Raw genomic sequence first — 15921 nt, forward strand, 5'->3', positions numbered from 1 at the left:
AGGCTGCTGGATGGATTTAAGATCGGAGAGACCAGAGTCGTGGCGAGAGAACTAAATAATGATGAGCTGGTGGTGTCTTTTTTAAACCTGCCAGCGTATATCACAGATGAAGAAATAGTTTGGAAGCTGACGGGATGGGGAGTGAAACCGACATCACCAATAAAACGCAGAATGTGGCCGGGAACAATGATAGCTGACGGAACGAGGTTTGTCCGGGTCAGATTTAATGACCAGGTATAGTCACTCCCTTACACCACAAAGTTTAACACTGTGATGGGGAACGAATACTTTAGAGTAATACATGATAGACAACAAAAAGTGTGCAGGATGTGCATCCAGCCGGGACACATCCTGAGAGAGTGTCCAGAATTTATGTGCCACAACTGTGGGGTGCAGGGACACTTTGCGCGAGAGTGCAGCGCAAACAGCACAAAATGCATAAACTGTAAAAAAAGAGAAAATGAATGTGAGTGTGAGAACGGAGAGGAGAGCAAGAACGAGGTGGAGGAGGTGTACAAGGATGAAGACGAGGCGGAGGAGGTGTACGAGGAGGAGGCGGAGGAGAAGGAGGTGATCGGAGCAAGCAGGAAGGAGATCAGAGAAGACGAGAACAGTGACGGAGAAATGGAGCAGAGCAGAGAGAGCGGAGGAGAACGGGCGTCAGAGTGCGAGCTGGAGACGCCGGAGCTGGCTGGAGAGGGAGGACAGCAGAAGCAGCGAAAAACGAGCGAGAGAGGGAAAAAAGGAGACGGAAGGGACGTGGCAGAAGACCCGGGGGTAAGCATGAGCACAGAGGGGAGGGAGATGCCTGAGAGTGGTGTTGGACAGGCGGGAGGGAGAAAAATCACGCTAAATAATACGGGTAAAAGCACCAGTCCCAATGAAACGGACAGCGAAATGGATGTGGGTGAACTGGCGAGTGCGCAAAAAAGACTAAGTCTTGGACAACGAAAAAAGTTGGTGAAAAAATTGAAATGTAAGGACAAATAATGACTGACAATAACCCCTGTAAATCCGTTTTTTTGTTTTTATTTTTATGATAATGGCCTTTAATTTATTTTCGATTAACGTGAATGGACTAAGGAACAAAGAAAAAAGACATGCGATTCTTTCCTTGCAGAATGACGTTTTGTGCCTGCAGGAGACCAGGTGGGATGATTCCCTGGTGGAAGACATAAAAAAAGACTTTGTGGGCCATATTTTCTGCTCCAATGGCACGTCGAGGGCGAGAGGAGTGGCGGTTTTAGTCAAAACGGGTCGGGTAACAGGGGTAAATTTGGTTTATGGAGACAAAGAAGGAAGAATAATAGTAATAGACTGTGTGTATGAAACGAAAAATATAAGAATCATAAATATATATGCACCGAATGGAGAAAAAGAAAGGAAAACGTTCTTCATTGCAATAAGCAAATGGTGGGAAAGGAATTGTATAATAATCGGTGACTTTAATGTGGCGATGACACCCACCGATGTGTCAAAAAATAATGTGTTTAAGGGGGATGTGAGCAGGGGGACACTTAAAGATATAATGATAACGAAACAATGCATTGATATTTGGAGATTGCTACATCCATGGGAGAGGGTGTTCTCCAGGAGACAAATTGTACTAAATAGATTAAAACAATCTAGAATAGATTATGCTTTGGTGACATGCGAGGTAGTGAGGTGGATTAAAGAAGTTGAATATAAAACTAATATGTGGAGCGATCACGCTGGAATAGAAATCACGTTTAGAAAAGAAACGAATGTACGTAAAGGAGGGATATGGTGCTTTAATGCAAGCTTGCTGGATGATGGAATGTTTGTGAAAAGTATGGAAAGATTGTTGAATGATGTGGGATATGAGTGGAATGAGAGTGAAGATATGAATGTGTGGTGGGATAGTGTAAAAGTCAGAATTAAAAAAAAGTGTATCAATTATAGTAAAGAGAAAAAGTGGAGAGAAAATAGAAAGGAAGAGAATTTGAGAAAACAACTAAGTGAGGAAATAACATCGCTTGACAGTGTAGATAATGTAGGTGTCGAAAAATACATACATTTAAAAGAACAGTTGGGAGTGATTGAACTTAAAAAGAGTAGGGGTGCAGCCATCAGGAGTAAAATACAATATATGTATGAGGGGGAGAGGAGTACAGCCTTTTTTTTAGGTCTGGAAAAACAAAAACAAAAAAGAACAGAAATAAACAAATTATTAAATGAAGCAGGTAAAAGTGTGACAGATAAAAAGGGAATTTTAGAAATAGTAAAGGGCTATTATGAAAGCCTGTTTTCGAGACAGGAGTGTGATAGCGTGAGTGTGAACAGAGCTTTGGGTGCCTTAAAGAAAAAACTAAGCGAGGACGATAAAATGTGGTGTGATTGTGAGTTTACAGAGGGAGAAATCAGAAGTGCTTTAGAGGGGTTAAACAAAAACAAAAGTCCTGGGAGCGATGGCCTAACTGCGGAATTCTACCAAGCTTTCAAAGAGCAGCTGGTGCCCTTGGTGAACAAATTGAGTAAATATATGGAAAAAGTGAAACATATACCAAAAAGTTTAGGGGAAGGGGTGGTTACTATTTTTTACAAAAACAAGGGGGACAATAAAAATCTGGACAACTACAGACCAATCAGCCTACTCAACACAGACTACAAAATCATAGCGAAAACAATAGCCAATAGAATCAGGGAGGTAATAGGAACAATCATAGAACAAACACAATCATACAGTATACCAAACAGAGACATAGCAGACTCAATCATTTCAATAAAACAGACGGTCAGGGATATGGAAGGGGAGGGGGGAATATGGCTAGGGATTGATTTAAATAAAGCTTTTGACAGAGTAGATCACGGGTTCATGGGGAAGGTGTTAGAGAAGTTTGGATTCGGGGAGAGAATGAGAGAATGGATAAATATGTTGTATACAGGAGCGGAAAGCAAGATAAAATGTAACGGGGAACTAACTGATTCTTTTAAAATATCAAGGTCAGTGAGACAAGGATGTCCGATGTCAGCGCTGTTGTACAGCTTGGTAGCAGAGCCGCTGGCAGCACTGATATCGGAAGACGTAAACATAAAAGGTATAGGTAAGGAAAACGTAAAAATAATACAGTATGCAGATGACGTGAATATAATGGTAAAAGGAGAGGAGGATATAGAATTGATATTAAAACATGTACAAACTTATGAAAGAGCATCTGGGGCAAAAGTAAATGAAAATAAGTCAGAAATTATGTTACTAGGTAAGGAATCCAATCTAGTTAATAAGTGGGGATTTAAAACGGTGTGTGAGAGAAGAAAAGTGTTGGGAGTGAATATGGGGAAAAATGAGAATGAATGTGATGATGTAACATGGAAAGAGGTGGTGGGTAAAATTAAAAAAAACATTGAATTTGTGGAAAGCGAGGGGTCTATTGTTGAGAGGAAGGGTAGCCGTAACAAATGCTCTCGTGTTGTCCAAAGTGAATCATGCGCTGAGTACTTGTACGCTTCCGGACTGGGCCTTTAAGGAGATTTCAAAGACCATTAGGGACTTTATTTGGAAAAACAAAGCAGCGAGTATAGCTCACAAAACAATAATAGGGGCTAAAGATCAGGGGGGGCTAGCTTTGATTGATTTACTTACAAAAAAAGTAGCACTAAGAGTCAAATTGATAGGCAAATTTATGGACCAGAACCGGAACGTAGTTTGGAAAAATCACTTCAAACAATATCTGTGCAGTTTTGGACTCTACAACGAGGACAACCTGTACCAGATCAATAACCCAGATTCATTTAAACACTTGCCACGGTTTTTCCAGGAAGTACTCAGTGCGTGGTATCAGGTTTCATCCTGGACTGTACCAGAGTGCGGAACGAGAGGGTCAGTGCTACGACTGCCCTTCCTCTCGAGCCCGTATTTTAAAAATGGGGAGAGGGTAATTAAGTGTGAAGCTATGTCGAAAGCGGGATATATTAGAATAAGGGATTTACTGAACTGTGGGGGGGATTTTGATTTACAAATGGTGGTGAGGGGTTTAAAAAATAAAGGGTGTGTGTGCAGAAAGGATGTGATTGAGGGAGTGTTTGCAAATGTAAAATTGTCTTTGTCGAGCGAATGGGAAAAATTAATCAAAGAGAAGGAGGGAGTGATGCGGGACGATGTGGGGGGGATCTCCCTGTGCCTAGGGGAGAAGAAACACAACATTATAGATGTCACTACAAAAATTTGGTATAGATGCGCAATCACACATAGAATACAGAAACCCACATCCGAAGTAAAATGGACAGACACATACCCGGACATAACAAGCAACATGATATGGAAGAACATTAACATTCCGCATACACCACATGCAATATTTGACCTAGATTTCAAACTGAGGCACAGGAGGATCTTCACCTGCATCGTCCTGCATCAGATCCATAAGGAGAGGTATGAACGTGTGGGGAATTGGTTTATTTTTGGGGAAAAATAAGAGAAATGTTGGGGAAATGCAGTAAGAATGAGTGTTGGAATGAAAGGGGGTGGGAATTGTCGGTGTTGTTGGGGGTGGGAACAAAACAAAAAAATCACAATGTAATGAATATAATTTTAGCTTTTGCAAGAAAAGCGGTTTTTAACAGGAGGAAATATGCACTGTATGAAAGTAAGGAAATGAATGTGTGGAGAATGTTTGTGAATGAATGGCAAGCACATCTTAAATTGCTGTACATAGCGAATGAGAGTGAGTTTGTGAGAATGTTTGTGGAAGGTGCGAATGTGTGTAGAGTAAACGAGGAGGGAATTATGTGGGATGTCTAAATTATTTTGTTTTTGTTTTTTTTGGTACGAGGGCTTCTTTTTTGGTCATGGGGAAAATGGGTGATTTGATTTGGGTTTTTTTTTTTCTCAGTGGTTTTTTGAGAATACTGTGGGGTTTTTGTATGTTTTTGTGGTTTGTTTTCAGAGGGATGTTTGCTTTGGGGGAGGGACTCAGAAGAGTTGTCATGAGTTGGGGGTATCAGGGGTGGTTTGAGTTTTTTTTCTGATGCTATGTTTTTATTGTTTTTAGGGTGCCGTTTGCGTCAGAGGGGAGGTTTAATTTAGAGGGTGTATGTATTTTAATAGCATTTGTTGTAAATGATGTGAAAGAATTATAAATGTTTTTGTAATTTTGATAATAAAAGATAAAAAAATTAAAAAAAACACGCCCGATCTCGTCCGATCTCGGAAGCTATGCAGGGTCGGACCTGGTTAGTACTTGGATGGGTGACCGCCTGTGGAATACCAGATGCTGTTTCATTTTTTTGATCATATGTTTTTTTTTATCATATAGAGACATATTCACATGTCCAAAAATTCAGCCAGAATCAAGGGCATGACATCTTTAAAAGGCCCCTGTCTGCACACAATAATGGCTTACGGCCATACCACCCTGAACACGCCCGATCTTGTCCAATCTTGGAAGCTAAGTAGAGTCGGGCCTGGTTATTACTTGGATGGGAGACCGCCTGGGAATACCAGGTGCTGTAAGCTTTTTCATTTTTTTTGATCATATGTTTTTTTTTTATCATATAGAGACATATTCACATGTCCAAAAATTCAGCCAGAATCAAGGGCATGACATCTTTAAAAGGCCCCTTTCTGCACACAATAATGGCTTACAGCCATACAACCCTGAACTCGTCCGATCTCGGAAGGTAAGCATGGTGGGGCCTGGTTAGGACTTGGATGGGAGACCGCCTGGGAATACCAGGTGCTGCAAGCTTTTTCATTTTTTTGATCATATGTTTTTTTTTTATCATATGGAGACATATTCACATGTCCAAAAATTCAGCCAGAATCAAGGGAATGACATCTTTAAAAGGCCCCTTTCTGCACACAATAATGGCTTAAGGCCATACCACCCTGAACTTGTCCGATCTCGGAAGCTAAGCAGTGTCGGGTCTGGTTAGTACTTGGATGGGAGACCGCCTGGGAATACCAGGTGCTGTAAGCTTTTTCATTTTTTTGATCATATGTTTTTTTTTTTATCATATGGAGACATAATCACATGTACAAAAATTCAGGCAGAATCAAGGGCATGACATGTTTAAAAGGCCCCTGTCTGCACACAATAATGGCTTACGGCCATACCACCCTGAACACGCCCGATCTTGTCTGATCTCAGAAACTAAGCAGGGTCGGGCCTGGTTAGTACTTGGATGGGAGACCGCCTGGGAATACCATGTGCTGTAAGCTTTTTCATTTTTTTGATCATATGTTTTTTTTTTTTTATCATATAGAGACATATTCACATGTCCAAAAATTCAGGCAGAATCAAGGGCATGACATGTTTAAAAGGCCCCTGTCTGCACACAATAATGGCTTACGGCCATACCACCCTGAACACGCCCGATCTTGTCCGATCTCAGAAACTAAGCAGGGTCGGGCCTGGTTAGTACTTGGATGGGAGACCGCCTGGGAATACCAGGTGCTGTAAGCTTTTTCATTTTTTTGATCATATGTTTTTTTTTTATCATAGAGAGACATATTCACATGTCCAAAAATTCAGGCAGAATCAAGGGCATGACATGTTTAAATGGCCCCTGTCTGCACACAATAATGGCTTACGGCCATACCACCCTGAACTCGTCCGATATTGGAAGCTAAGCAGAGTCGGGCCTGGTTATTACTTGGATGGGAGACCGCCTGGGAATACCAGGTGCTGTAAGCTTTTTCATTTTTTTTGATCATATGTTTTTTTTTTATCATATAGAGACATATTCACATGTCCAAAAATTCAGGCAGAATCAAGGGCATGACATGTTTAAAAGGCCCCTGTCTGCACACAATAATGGCTTACGGCCATACCACCCTGAACACGCCCGATCTCGTCTGATCTCGGAAGCTAAGCAGGGTCGGGCCTGGTTAGTACTTGGATGGGAGACCGCCTGGGAATACCAGGTGCTGTAAGTTTTTTCATTTTTTTGATCATATGTTTTTTTTTTTATCATATAGAGACATATTCACATGTCCAAAAATTCAGCCAGAATCAAGGGCATGACATCTTTAAAAGGCCCCTTTCTGCATACAATAATGGCTTACGGCCATACCACCCTGAACTCGTCTGATCTCGGAAGCTAAGCAGGGTCGGGCCTGGTTAGTACTTGGATGGGAGACCGCCTGGGAATACCAGGTGCTGTAAGCTTTTTCATTTTTTTTGATCATATGTTTTTTTTATCATATAGAGACATATTCAAATGTCCAAAAATTCAGCCAGAATCAAGGGCATGACATCTTTAAAAGGCCCCTGTCTGCACACAATAATGGCTTACGGCCATACCACCCTGAACACGCCCGATCTTGTCTGATCTCAGAAACTAAGCAGGGTCGGGCCTGGTTAGTACTTGGATGGGAGACCGCCTGGGAATACCATGTGCTGTAAGCTTTTTCATTTTTTTGATCATATGTTTTTTTTTTTTATCATATAGAGACATATTCACATGTCCAAAAATTCAGGCAGAATCAAGGGCATGACATGTTTAAAAGGCCCCTGTCTGCACACAATAATGGCTTACGGCCATACCACCCTGAACACGCCCGATCTTGTCTGATCTCAGAAACTAAGCAGGGTCGGGCCTGGTTAGTACTTGGATGGGAGACCGCCTGGGAATACCAGGTGCTGTAAGCTTTTTCATTTTTTTGATCATATGTTTTTTTTTTATCATAGAGAGACATATTCACATGTCCAAAAATTCAGGCAGAATCAAGGGCATGACATGTTTAAATGGCCCCTGTCTGCACACAATAATGGCTTACGGCCATACCACCCTGAACTCGTCCGATATTGGAAGCTAAGCAGAGTCGGGCCTGGTTATTACTTGGATGGGAGACCGCCTGGGAATACCAGGTGCTGTAAGCTTTTTCATTTTTTTTGATCATATGTTTTTTTTTTATCATATAGAGACATATTCACATGTCCAAAAATTCAGGCAGAATCAAGGGCATGACATGTTTAAAAGGCCCCTGTCTGCACACAATAATGGCTTACGGCCATACCACCCTGAACACGCCCGATCTCGTCTGATCTCGGAAGCTAAGCAGGGTCGGGCCTGGTTAGTACTTGGATGGGAGACCGCCTGGGAATACCAGGTGCTGTAAGTTTTTTCATTTTTTTGATCATATGTTTTTTTTTTGATCATATAGAGACATATTCACATGTCCAAAAATTCAGCCAGAATCAAGGGCATGACATCTTTAAAAGGCCCCTTTCTGCATACAATAATGGCTTACGGCCATACCACCCTGAACACGCCCGATCTCGTCTGATCTCGGAAGCTAAGCAGGGTCGGGCCTGGTTAGTACTTGGATGGGAGACCGCCTGGGAATACCAGGTGCTGTAAGCTTTTTCATTTTTTTTGATCATATGTTTTTTTTATCATATAGAGACATATTCAAATGTCCAAAAATTCTGCCAGAATCAAGGGCATGACATCTTTAAAAGGCCCCTGTCTGCACACAATAATGGCTTACGGCCATACCACCCTGAACACGCCCGATCTCGGAAGCTAAGCAAGGTCAGGCCTGGTTAGTACTTGGATGGGAGACCGCCTAGGAATACCAGGTGCTGTAAGCTTTTTCATTTTTTTGATCATGTGTTTTTTTTTTATCATAGAGAGACATATTCACATGTCCAACAATTCAGCCAGAATCAAGGGAATGACATCTTTAAGGCCCATTTCTGCACACAATAATGGCTTACGGACATACCACCCTGAACTCGTCCGATCTCGGACGCTAAGCAGGGTCGGGCCTGGTTAGTACTTAGATGGGAGACCGCCTGGGAATACCAGGTGCTGTAAGCTTTTTCATTTTTTTGATCATATGTTTTTTTTTATCATATAGAGACATATTCACATGTCCAAAAATTCAGCCAGAATCAAGGGCATGACATCTTTAAAAGGCCCCTTTCTGCACACAATAATGACTTATGGCCATAGCACCCTGAACACGCCCGATCTCGTCTGATCTCGGAAGCTAAGCAGGGTCGGGCCTGGTTAATACTTGGATGGGAGACCGCCTGGGAATACTAGGTGCTATAAGCTTTTTCATTTTTTTGATCATATGTTTTTTTTTTATCATATAGAGACATATTCACATGTCCAAAAATTTAGCCAGAATCAAGGGCATGATATCTTTAAAAGGCCCCTTTCTGCACACAATAATGGCTTACGGCCATACCACCCTGAACACGCCCGATCTCGTCCGATCTCGGAAGCTATGCAGGGTCGGGCCTGGTTAGTACTTGGATGGGAGACCGCCTGGGAATACCAGGTGCTGTAAGTTTTTTCATTTTTTTTGATCATATGTTTTTTTTTTATCATATAGAGACTTATTCACATGTCCAAAAATTCAGGCAGAATCAAGGGCATGACATGTTTAAAAGGCCCCTGTCTGCACACAATAATGGCTTACGGCCATACCACCCTGAACACGCCCGATCTTGTCTGATCTCAGAAACTAAGCAGGGTCGGGCCTGGTTAGTACTTGGATGGGAGACCGCCTGGGAATACCAGGTGCTGTAAGCTTTTTCATTTTTTTGATCATATGTTTTTTTTTTATCATAGAGAGACATATTCACATGTCCAAAAATTCAGGCAGAATCAAGGGCATGACATGTTTAAATGGCCCCTGTCTGCACACAATAATGGCTTACGGCCATACCACCCTGAACTCGTCCGATATTGGAAGCTAAGCAGAGTCGGGCCTGGTTATTACTTGGATGGGAGACCGCCTGGGAATACCAGGTGCTGTAAGCTTTTTCATTTTTTTTGATCATATGTTTTTTTTTTATCATATAGAGACATATTCACATGTCCAAAAATTCAGGCAGAATCAAGGGCATGACATGTTTAAAAGGCCCCTGTCTGCACACAATAATGGCTTACGGCCATACCACCCTGAACACGCCCGATCTCGTCTGATCTCGGAAGCTAAGCAGGGTCGGGCCTGGTTAGTACTTGGATGGGAGACCGCCTGGGAATACCAGGTGCTGTAAGTTTTTTCATTTTTTTGATCATATGTTTTTTTTTTGATCATATAGAGACATATTCACATGTCCAAAAATTCAGCCAGAATCAAGGGCATGACATCTTTAAAAGGCCCCTTTCTGCATACAATAATGGCTTACGGCCATACCACCCTGAACACGCCCGATCTCGTCTGATCTCGGAAGCTAAGCAGGGTCGGGCCTGGTTAGTACTTGGATGGGAGACCGCCTGGGAATACCAGGTGCTGTAAGCTTTTTCATTTTTTTTGATCATATGTTTTTTTTATCATATAGAGACATATTCAAATGTCCAAAAATTCTGCCAGAATCAAGGGCATGACATCTTTAAAAGGCCCCTGTCTGCACACAATAATGGCTTACGGCCATACCACCCTGAACACGCCCGATCTCGGAAGCTAAGCAAGGTCAGGCCTGGTTAGTACTTGGATGGGAGACCGCCTAGGAATACCAGGTGCTGTAAGCTTTTTCATTTTTTTGATCATGTGTTTTTTTTTTATCATAGAGAGACATATTCACATGTCCAACAATTCAGCCAGAATCAAGGGAATGACATCTTTAAGGCCCATTTCTGCACACAATAATGGCTTACGGACATACCACCCTGAACTCGTCCGATCTCGGACGCTAAGCAGGGTCGGGCCTGGTTAGTACTTAGATGGGAGACCGCCTGGGAATACCAGGTGCTGTAAGCTTTTTCATTTTTTTGATCATATGTTTTTTTTTATCATATAGAGACATATTCACATGTCCAAAAATTCAGCCAGAATCAAGGGCATGACATCTTTAAAAGGCCCCTTTCTGCACACAATAATGACTTATGGCCATAGCACCCTGAACACGCCCGATCTCGTCTGATCTCGGAAGCTAAGCAGGGTCGGGCCTGGTTAATACTTGGATGGGAGACCGCCTGGGAATACTAGGTGCTATAAGCTTTTTCATTTTTTTGATCATATGTTTTTTTTTTATCATATAGAGACATATTCACATGTCCAAAAATTTAGCCAGAATCAAGGGCATGATATCTTTAAAAGGCCCCTTTCTGCACACAATAATGGCTTACGGCCATACCACCCTGAACACGCCCGATCTCGTCCGATCTCGGAAGCTATGCAGGGTCGGGCCTGGTTAGTACTTGGATGGGAGACCGCCTGGGAATACCAGGTGCTGTAAGTTTTTTCATTTTTTTTGATCATATGTTTTTTTTTTATCATATAGAGACTTATTCACATGTCCAAAAATTCAGCCAGAATCAAGGGCATGACATCTTTAAAAGGCCCCTTTCTGCATACAATAATGGCTTACGGCCATACCACCCTTAACACGCCCGATCTCGTCCCATCTCGGAAGCTAAGCAGGGTCGGGCCTGGTTAGTACTTGAATGGGGGACCGCCTGGGAATACCAGATGCTGTAAGCTTTTTTATTTTTTTGATCATATGTTTTTTTTATCATAGAGAGACATATTCACATGTCCACAAATTCAGCCAGAATCAAGGGCATGACATCTTTAAAAGGCCCCTGTCTGCACACAATAATGGCTTACAGCCATACCACCCTGAACACGCCTGATCTCGTCCGATCTCGGAAGCTAAGCAGGGTCGGGCCTGGATAGTACTTGGATGGGAGACCACCTGGGAATACCAGGTGCTGTAAGCATTTTCATTTTTTTGATCATATGTTTTTTTTTATCATATAGAGACATATTCACATGTCCAAAAATTCAGCCAGAATCAAGGGCATGACATCTTTAAAAGGCCCCTTTCTGCACACAATAACAGCTTACGGCCATACCACCCTTAACACGCCCGATCTCGTCCGATCTCGGAAACTAAGTAGGGTCGTGCCTGGATAGTACTTGGATGGGAGACCGCCTGGGAATACCAGACGCTGTAAGCTTTTTCATTTTTTTGATCATATGTTTTTTTTTTATCATATAGAGACATATTCACATGTCCAAAAATTTAGCCAGAATCAAGGGCATGACATCTTTAAAAGGCCCCTTTCTGCACACAATAATGGCTTACGGCCATACCACCCTGAACACGCCCGATCTCGTCCGATCTCGGAAGCTATGCAGGGTCGGGCCTGGTTAGTACTTGGATGGGAGACCGCCTGGGAATACCAGGTGCTGTAAGCTTTTTCATTTTTTTGATCATATGTTTTTTTTTATCATATAGAGACATATTCACATGTCCAAAAATTCAGCCAGAATCAAGGTCATGACATCTTTAAAAGGCCCCTTTCTGCACACAATAATGGCTTACGGCCATACAACCCTGAACTCGTCCGATCTCAGAAGGTAAGCAGGGTCGGGCCTGGTTAGTACTTGGATGGGAGACAGCCTGGGAATACCAGGTGCTGTAAGCTTCTTCATTTTTTTGATCATATGTTTTTTTTTTTATCATATAGAGACATATTCACATGTCCAAAAATTCAGCCAGAATCAAGGGCATGACATCTTTAAAAGGCCCCTGTCTGCACACAATAATGACTTATGGCCATACCACCCTGAACACGCCCGATCTCGTCTGATCTCGGAAGCTAAGCAGGGTCGGGCCTGGTTAATACTTGGATGGGAGACCGCCTGGGAATACTAGGTGCTATAAGCTTTTTCATTTTTTTGATCATATGTTTTTTTTTTATCATATAGAGACATATTCACATGTCCAAAAATTTAGCCAGAATCAAGGGCATGATATCTTTAAAAGGCCCCTTTCTGCACACAATAATGGCTTACGGCCATACCACCCTGAACACGCCCGATCTCGTCCGATCTCGGAAGCTATGCAGGGTCGGGCCTGGTTAGTACTTGGATGGGAGACCGCCTGGGAATACCAGGTGCTGTAAGTTTTTTCATTTTTTTGATCATATGTTTTTTTTTTATCATATAGAGACTTATTCACATGTCCAAAAATTCAGCCAGAATCAAGGGCATGACATCTTTAAAAGGCCCCTTTCTGCATACAATAATGGCTTACGGCCATACCACCCTTAACACGCCCGATCTCGTCCCATCTCGGAAGCTAAGCAGGGTCGGGCCTGGTTAGTACTTGAATGGGGGACCGCCTGGGAATACCAGATGCTGTAAGCTTTTTTATTTTTTTGATCATATGTTTTTTTTATCATAGAGAGACATATTCACATGTCCACAAATTCAGCCAGAATCAAGGGCATGACATCTTTAAAAGGCCCCTGTCTGCACACAATAATGGCTTACAGCCATACCACCCTGAACACGCCCGATCTCGTCCGATCTCGGAAGCTAAGCAGGGTCGGGCCTGGATAGTACTTGGATGGGAGACCACCTGGGAATACCAGGTGCTGTAAGCATTTTCATTTTTTTGATCATATGTTTTTTTTTATCATATAGAGACATATTCACATGTCCAAAAATTCAGCCAGAATCAAGGGCATGACATCTTTAAAAGGCCCCTTTCTGCACACAATAACAGCTTACGGCCATACCACCCTTAACACGCCCGATCTCGTCCGATCTCGGAAACTAAGTAGGGTCGTGCCTGGATAGTACTTGGATGGGAGACCGCCTGGGAATACCAGACGCTGTAAGCTTTTTCATTTTTTTGATCATATGTTTTTTTTTTATCATATAGAGACATATTCACATGTCCAAAAATTTAGCCAGAATCAAGGGCATGACATCTTTAAAAGGCCCCTTTCTGCACACAATAATGGCTTACGGCCATACCACCCTGAACACGCCCGATCTCGTCCGATCTCGGAAGCTATGCAGGGTCGGGCCTGGTTAGTACTTGGATGGGAGACCGCCTGGGAATACCAGGTGCTGTAAGCTTTTTCATTTTTTTGATCATATGTTTTTTTTTATCATATAGAGACATATTCACATGTCCAAAAATTCAGCCAGAATCAAGGGCATGACATCTTTAAAAGGCCCCTTTCTGCACACAATAATGGCTTACGGCCATACCACCCTGAACACGCCCGATCTCGTCCGATCTCGGAAGCCAAGCAGGGTAGGGCCTGGTTAGTACTTGGATGGGAGACCACCTGGGAATACCAGGTGCTGTAAGTTTTTTCATTTTGTTTGATCATATGTTTTTTTTTTATCATATAGAGACATATTCACATGTCCAAAAATTCAGCCAGAATCAAGGGCATGACATCTTTAAAAGGCCCCTGTCTGCACACAATAATGGCTTACGGCCATACCACCCTGAACACGCCCGATCTCGTCTGATCTCGGAAGCTAAGCAGGGTCGGGCCTGGTTAGTACTTGGATGGGAGACCGCCTGGGAATACCAGGTGCTGTAAGTTTTTTCATTTTTTTGATCATATGTTTTTTTTTTGATCATATAGAGACATATTCACATGTCCAAAAATTCAGCCAGAATCAAGGGCATGACATCTTTAAAAGGCCCCTTTCTGCATACAATAATGGCTTACGGCCATACCACCCTGAACACGCCCGATCTCGTCTGATCTCGGAAGCTAAGCAGGGTCGGGCCTGGTTAGTACTTGGATGGGAGACCGCCTGGGAATACCAGGTGCTGTAAGCTTTTTCATTTTTTTTGATCATATGTTTTTTTTATCATATAGAGACATATTCAAATGTCCAAAAATTCTGCCAGAATCAAGGGCATGACATCTTTAAAAGGCCCCTGTCTGCACACAATAATGGCTTACGGCCATACCACCCTGAACACGCCCGATCTCGGTAGCTAAGCAAGGTCAGGCCTGGTTAGTACTTGGATGGGAGACCGCCTAGGAATACCAGGTGCTGTAAGCTTTTTCATTTTTTTGATCATGTGTTTTTTTTTTATCATAGAGAGACATATTCACATGTCCAACAATTCAGCCAGAATCAAGGGAATGACATCTTTAAGGCCCATTTCTGCACACAATAATGGCTTACGGACATACCACCCTGAACTCGTCCGATCTCGGACGCTAAGCAGGGTCGGGCCTGGTTAGTACTTAGATGGGAGACCGCCTGGGAATACCAGGTGCTGTAAGCTTTTTCATTTTTTTGATCATATGTTTTTTTTTATCATATAGAGACATATTCACATGTCCAAAAATTCAGCCAGAATCAAGGGCATGACATCTTTAAAAGGCCCCTTTCTGCACACAATAATGGCTTACGGCCATACAACCCTGAACTCGTCCGATCTCAGAAGGTAAGCAGGGTCGGGCCTGGTTAGTACTTGGATGGGAGACAGCCTGGGAATACCAGGTGCTGTAAGCTTCTTCATTTTTTTGATCATATGTTTTTTTTTTTATCATATAGAGACATATTCACATGTCCAAAAATTCAGCCAGAATCAAGGGCATGACATCTTTAAAAGGCCCCTGTCTGCACACAATAATGACTTATGGCCATACCACCCTGAACACGCCCGATCTCGTCTGATCTCGGAAGCTAAGCAGGGTCGGGCCTGGTTAATACTTGGATGGGAGACCGCCTGGGAATACTAGGTGCTATAAGCTTTTTCATTTTTTTGATCATATGTTTTTTTTTTATCATATAGAGACATATTCACATGTCCAAAAATTTAGCCAGAATCAAGGGCATGATATCTTTAAAAGGCCCCTTTCTGCACACAATAATGGCTTACGGCCATACCACCCTGAACACGCCCGATCTCGTCCGATCTCGGAAGCTATGCAGGGTCGGGCCTGGTTAGTACTTGGATGGGAGACCGCCTGGGAATACCAGGTGCTGTAAGTTTTTTCATTTTTTTGATCATATGTTTTTTTTTTATCATATAGAGACTTATTCACATGTCCAAAAATTCAGCCAGAATCAAGGGCATGACATCTTTAAAAGGCCCCTTTCTGCATACAATAATGGCTTACGGCCATACCACCCTTAACACGCCCGATCTCGTCCCATCTGGGAAGCTAAGCAGGGTCGGGCCTGGTTAGTACTTGAATGGGGGACCGCCTGGGAAT

General features: G+C 42.6%; 27 non-coding genes and 18 pseudogenes across 27 annotated transcripts; all 45 read left to right on the top strand.

Annotated features, from left to right (window-relative positions):
• Positions 1 to 5357: 5357 nt before the first annotated feature.
• On the top strand, positions 5358 to 5476 carry LOC132961707 (5S ribosomal RNA; annotated as a pseudogene).
• Positions 5477 to 5599: 123 nt separating this feature from the next.
• On the top strand, positions 5600 to 5708 carry LOC132962005 (5S ribosomal RNA; annotated as a pseudogene).
• A 122-nt stretch (positions 5709 to 5830) lies between these two features.
• LOC132961931 (5S ribosomal RNA) lies at positions 5831 to 5939 on the top strand (annotated as a pseudogene).
• Positions 5940 to 6062: 123 nt separating this feature from the next.
• LOC132962466 (5S ribosomal RNA) lies at positions 6063 to 6181 on the top strand. Its single transcript, XR_009668432.1, has one exon. It is a non-coding gene; the product is annotated as a 5S ribosomal RNA (ribosomal RNA).
• A 125-nt stretch (positions 6182 to 6306) lies between these two features.
• On the top strand, positions 6307 to 6425 carry LOC132962376 (5S ribosomal RNA). Its single transcript, XR_009668348.1, has one exon. It is a non-coding gene; the product is annotated as a 5S ribosomal RNA (ribosomal RNA).
• A 122-nt stretch (positions 6426 to 6547) lies between these two features.
• Positions 6548 to 6656, top strand: LOC132961922 (5S ribosomal RNA; annotated as a pseudogene).
• Positions 6657 to 6779: 123 nt separating this feature from the next.
• Positions 6780 to 6898, top strand: LOC132961936 (5S ribosomal RNA). Its single transcript, XR_009667999.1, has one exon. It is a non-coding gene; the product is annotated as a 5S ribosomal RNA (ribosomal RNA).
• A 123-nt stretch (positions 6899 to 7021) lies between these two features.
• LOC132961717 (5S ribosomal RNA) lies at positions 7022 to 7130 on the top strand (annotated as a pseudogene).
• Positions 7131 to 7251: 121 nt separating this feature from the next.
• LOC132962467 (5S ribosomal RNA) lies at positions 7252 to 7370 on the top strand. Its single transcript, XR_009668433.1, has one exon. It is a non-coding gene; the product is annotated as a 5S ribosomal RNA (ribosomal RNA).
• A 124-nt stretch (positions 7371 to 7494) lies between these two features.
• LOC132962385 (5S ribosomal RNA) lies at positions 7495 to 7613 on the top strand. Its single transcript, XR_009668357.1, has one exon. It is a non-coding gene; the product is annotated as a 5S ribosomal RNA (ribosomal RNA).
• A 122-nt stretch (positions 7614 to 7735) lies between these two features.
• On the top strand, positions 7736 to 7844 carry LOC132961924 (5S ribosomal RNA; annotated as a pseudogene).
• A 123-nt stretch (positions 7845 to 7967) lies between these two features.
• Positions 7968 to 8086, top strand: LOC132961948 (5S ribosomal RNA). Its single transcript, XR_009668000.1, has one exon. It is a non-coding gene; the product is annotated as a 5S ribosomal RNA (ribosomal RNA).
• Positions 8087 to 8209: 123 nt separating this feature from the next.
• On the top strand, positions 8210 to 8328 carry LOC132962141 (5S ribosomal RNA). Its single transcript, XR_009668121.1, has one exon. It is a non-coding gene; the product is annotated as a 5S ribosomal RNA (ribosomal RNA).
• A 121-nt stretch (positions 8329 to 8449) lies between these two features.
• LOC132961761 (5S ribosomal RNA) lies at positions 8450 to 8558 on the top strand (annotated as a pseudogene).
• A 120-nt stretch (positions 8559 to 8678) lies between these two features.
• Positions 8679 to 8787, top strand: LOC132961838 (5S ribosomal RNA; annotated as a pseudogene).
• A 121-nt stretch (positions 8788 to 8908) lies between these two features.
• Positions 8909 to 9027, top strand: LOC132962442 (5S ribosomal RNA). The gene has a single exon (XR_009668412.1). It is a non-coding gene; the product is annotated as a 5S ribosomal RNA (ribosomal RNA).
• A 122-nt stretch (positions 9028 to 9149) lies between these two features.
• On the top strand, positions 9150 to 9268 carry LOC132962174 (5S ribosomal RNA). The gene has a single exon (XR_009668152.1). It is a non-coding gene; the product is annotated as a 5S ribosomal RNA (ribosomal RNA).
• Positions 9269 to 9391: 123 nt separating this feature from the next.
• LOC132962386 (5S ribosomal RNA) lies at positions 9392 to 9510 on the top strand. The gene has a single exon (XR_009668358.1). It is a non-coding gene; the product is annotated as a 5S ribosomal RNA (ribosomal RNA).
• Positions 9511 to 9632: 122 nt separating this feature from the next.
• On the top strand, positions 9633 to 9741 carry LOC132961925 (5S ribosomal RNA; annotated as a pseudogene).
• A 123-nt stretch (positions 9742 to 9864) lies between these two features.
• LOC132961959 (5S ribosomal RNA) lies at positions 9865 to 9983 on the top strand. The gene has a single exon (XR_009668001.1). It is a non-coding gene; the product is annotated as a 5S ribosomal RNA (ribosomal RNA).
• A 123-nt stretch (positions 9984 to 10106) lies between these two features.
• On the top strand, positions 10107 to 10225 carry LOC132962153 (5S ribosomal RNA). Its single transcript, XR_009668132.1, has one exon. It is a non-coding gene; the product is annotated as a 5S ribosomal RNA (ribosomal RNA).
• Positions 10226 to 10346: 121 nt separating this feature from the next.
• Positions 10347 to 10455, top strand: LOC132961762 (5S ribosomal RNA; annotated as a pseudogene).
• Positions 10456 to 10575: 120 nt separating this feature from the next.
• On the top strand, positions 10576 to 10684 carry LOC132961839 (5S ribosomal RNA; annotated as a pseudogene).
• A 121-nt stretch (positions 10685 to 10805) lies between these two features.
• Positions 10806 to 10924, top strand: LOC132962443 (5S ribosomal RNA). The gene has a single exon (XR_009668413.1). It is a non-coding gene; the product is annotated as a 5S ribosomal RNA (ribosomal RNA).
• A 122-nt stretch (positions 10925 to 11046) lies between these two features.
• On the top strand, positions 11047 to 11165 carry LOC132962175 (5S ribosomal RNA). Its single transcript, XR_009668153.1, has one exon. It is a non-coding gene; the product is annotated as a 5S ribosomal RNA (ribosomal RNA).
• Positions 11166 to 11288: 123 nt separating this feature from the next.
• Positions 11289 to 11407, top strand: LOC132962450 (5S ribosomal RNA). Its single transcript, XR_009668420.1, has one exon. It is a non-coding gene; the product is annotated as a 5S ribosomal RNA (ribosomal RNA).
• Positions 11408 to 11527: 120 nt separating this feature from the next.
• Positions 11528 to 11646, top strand: LOC132962054 (5S ribosomal RNA). Its single transcript, XR_009668039.1, has one exon. It is a non-coding gene; the product is annotated as a 5S ribosomal RNA (ribosomal RNA).
• A 121-nt stretch (positions 11647 to 11767) lies between these two features.
• Positions 11768 to 11886, top strand: LOC132961666 (5S ribosomal RNA; annotated as a pseudogene).
• A 122-nt stretch (positions 11887 to 12008) lies between these two features.
• LOC132962107 (5S ribosomal RNA) lies at positions 12009 to 12127 on the top strand. Its single transcript, XR_009668089.1, has one exon. It is a non-coding gene; the product is annotated as a 5S ribosomal RNA (ribosomal RNA).
• Positions 12128 to 12248: 121 nt separating this feature from the next.
• On the top strand, positions 12249 to 12357 carry LOC132961932 (5S ribosomal RNA; annotated as a pseudogene).
• Positions 12358 to 12480: 123 nt separating this feature from the next.
• Positions 12481 to 12599, top strand: LOC132962357 (5S ribosomal RNA). Its single transcript, XR_009668329.1, has one exon. It is a non-coding gene; the product is annotated as a 5S ribosomal RNA (ribosomal RNA).
• A 122-nt stretch (positions 12600 to 12721) lies between these two features.
• LOC132962177 (5S ribosomal RNA) lies at positions 12722 to 12840 on the top strand. Its single transcript, XR_009668155.1, has one exon. It is a non-coding gene; the product is annotated as a 5S ribosomal RNA (ribosomal RNA).
• A 122-nt stretch (positions 12841 to 12962) lies between these two features.
• Positions 12963 to 13081, top strand: LOC132962451 (5S ribosomal RNA). Its single transcript, XR_009668421.1, has one exon. It is a non-coding gene; the product is annotated as a 5S ribosomal RNA (ribosomal RNA).
• A 120-nt stretch (positions 13082 to 13201) lies between these two features.
• On the top strand, positions 13202 to 13320 carry LOC132962326 (5S ribosomal RNA). Its single transcript, XR_009668300.1, has one exon. It is a non-coding gene; the product is annotated as a 5S ribosomal RNA (ribosomal RNA).
• A 121-nt stretch (positions 13321 to 13441) lies between these two features.
• LOC132961667 (5S ribosomal RNA) lies at positions 13442 to 13560 on the top strand (annotated as a pseudogene).
• Positions 13561 to 13682: 122 nt separating this feature from the next.
• LOC132962108 (5S ribosomal RNA) lies at positions 13683 to 13801 on the top strand. Its single transcript, XR_009668090.1, has one exon. It is a non-coding gene; the product is annotated as a 5S ribosomal RNA (ribosomal RNA).
• Positions 13802 to 13922: 121 nt separating this feature from the next.
• On the top strand, positions 13923 to 14041 carry LOC132962042 (5S ribosomal RNA). Its single transcript, XR_009668028.1, has one exon. It is a non-coding gene; the product is annotated as a 5S ribosomal RNA (ribosomal RNA).
• A 123-nt stretch (positions 14042 to 14164) lies between these two features.
• On the top strand, positions 14165 to 14283 carry LOC132961971 (5S ribosomal RNA). The gene has a single exon (XR_009668003.1). It is a non-coding gene; the product is annotated as a 5S ribosomal RNA (ribosomal RNA).
• Positions 14284 to 14406: 123 nt separating this feature from the next.
• Positions 14407 to 14525, top strand: LOC132962164 (5S ribosomal RNA). The gene has a single exon (XR_009668143.1). It is a non-coding gene; the product is annotated as a 5S ribosomal RNA (ribosomal RNA).
• A 121-nt stretch (positions 14526 to 14646) lies between these two features.
• LOC132961815 (5S ribosomal RNA) lies at positions 14647 to 14755 on the top strand (annotated as a pseudogene).
• Positions 14756 to 14875: 120 nt separating this feature from the next.
• On the top strand, positions 14876 to 14984 carry LOC132961840 (5S ribosomal RNA; annotated as a pseudogene).
• Positions 14985 to 15105: 121 nt separating this feature from the next.
• On the top strand, positions 15106 to 15214 carry LOC132961933 (5S ribosomal RNA; annotated as a pseudogene).
• A 123-nt stretch (positions 15215 to 15337) lies between these two features.
• LOC132962358 (5S ribosomal RNA) lies at positions 15338 to 15456 on the top strand. Its single transcript, XR_009668330.1, has one exon. It is a non-coding gene; the product is annotated as a 5S ribosomal RNA (ribosomal RNA).
• A 122-nt stretch (positions 15457 to 15578) lies between these two features.
• LOC132962178 (5S ribosomal RNA) lies at positions 15579 to 15697 on the top strand. The gene has a single exon (XR_009668156.1). It is a non-coding gene; the product is annotated as a 5S ribosomal RNA (ribosomal RNA).
• Positions 15698 to 15819: 122 nt separating this feature from the next.
• The window catches only part of LOC132961737 (5S ribosomal RNA), a 119-nt pseudogene continuing 17 nt past the window's right edge, over positions 15820 to 15921 (top strand).

This window comes from Labrus mixtus, unplaced genomic scaffold (assembly GCF_963584025.1).
Source record: "Labrus mixtus unplaced genomic scaffold, fLabMix1.1 SCAFFOLD_56, whole genome shotgun sequence".
Taxonomy (NCBI): domain Eukaryota; kingdom Metazoa; phylum Chordata; class Actinopteri; order Labriformes; family Labridae; genus Labrus; species Labrus mixtus.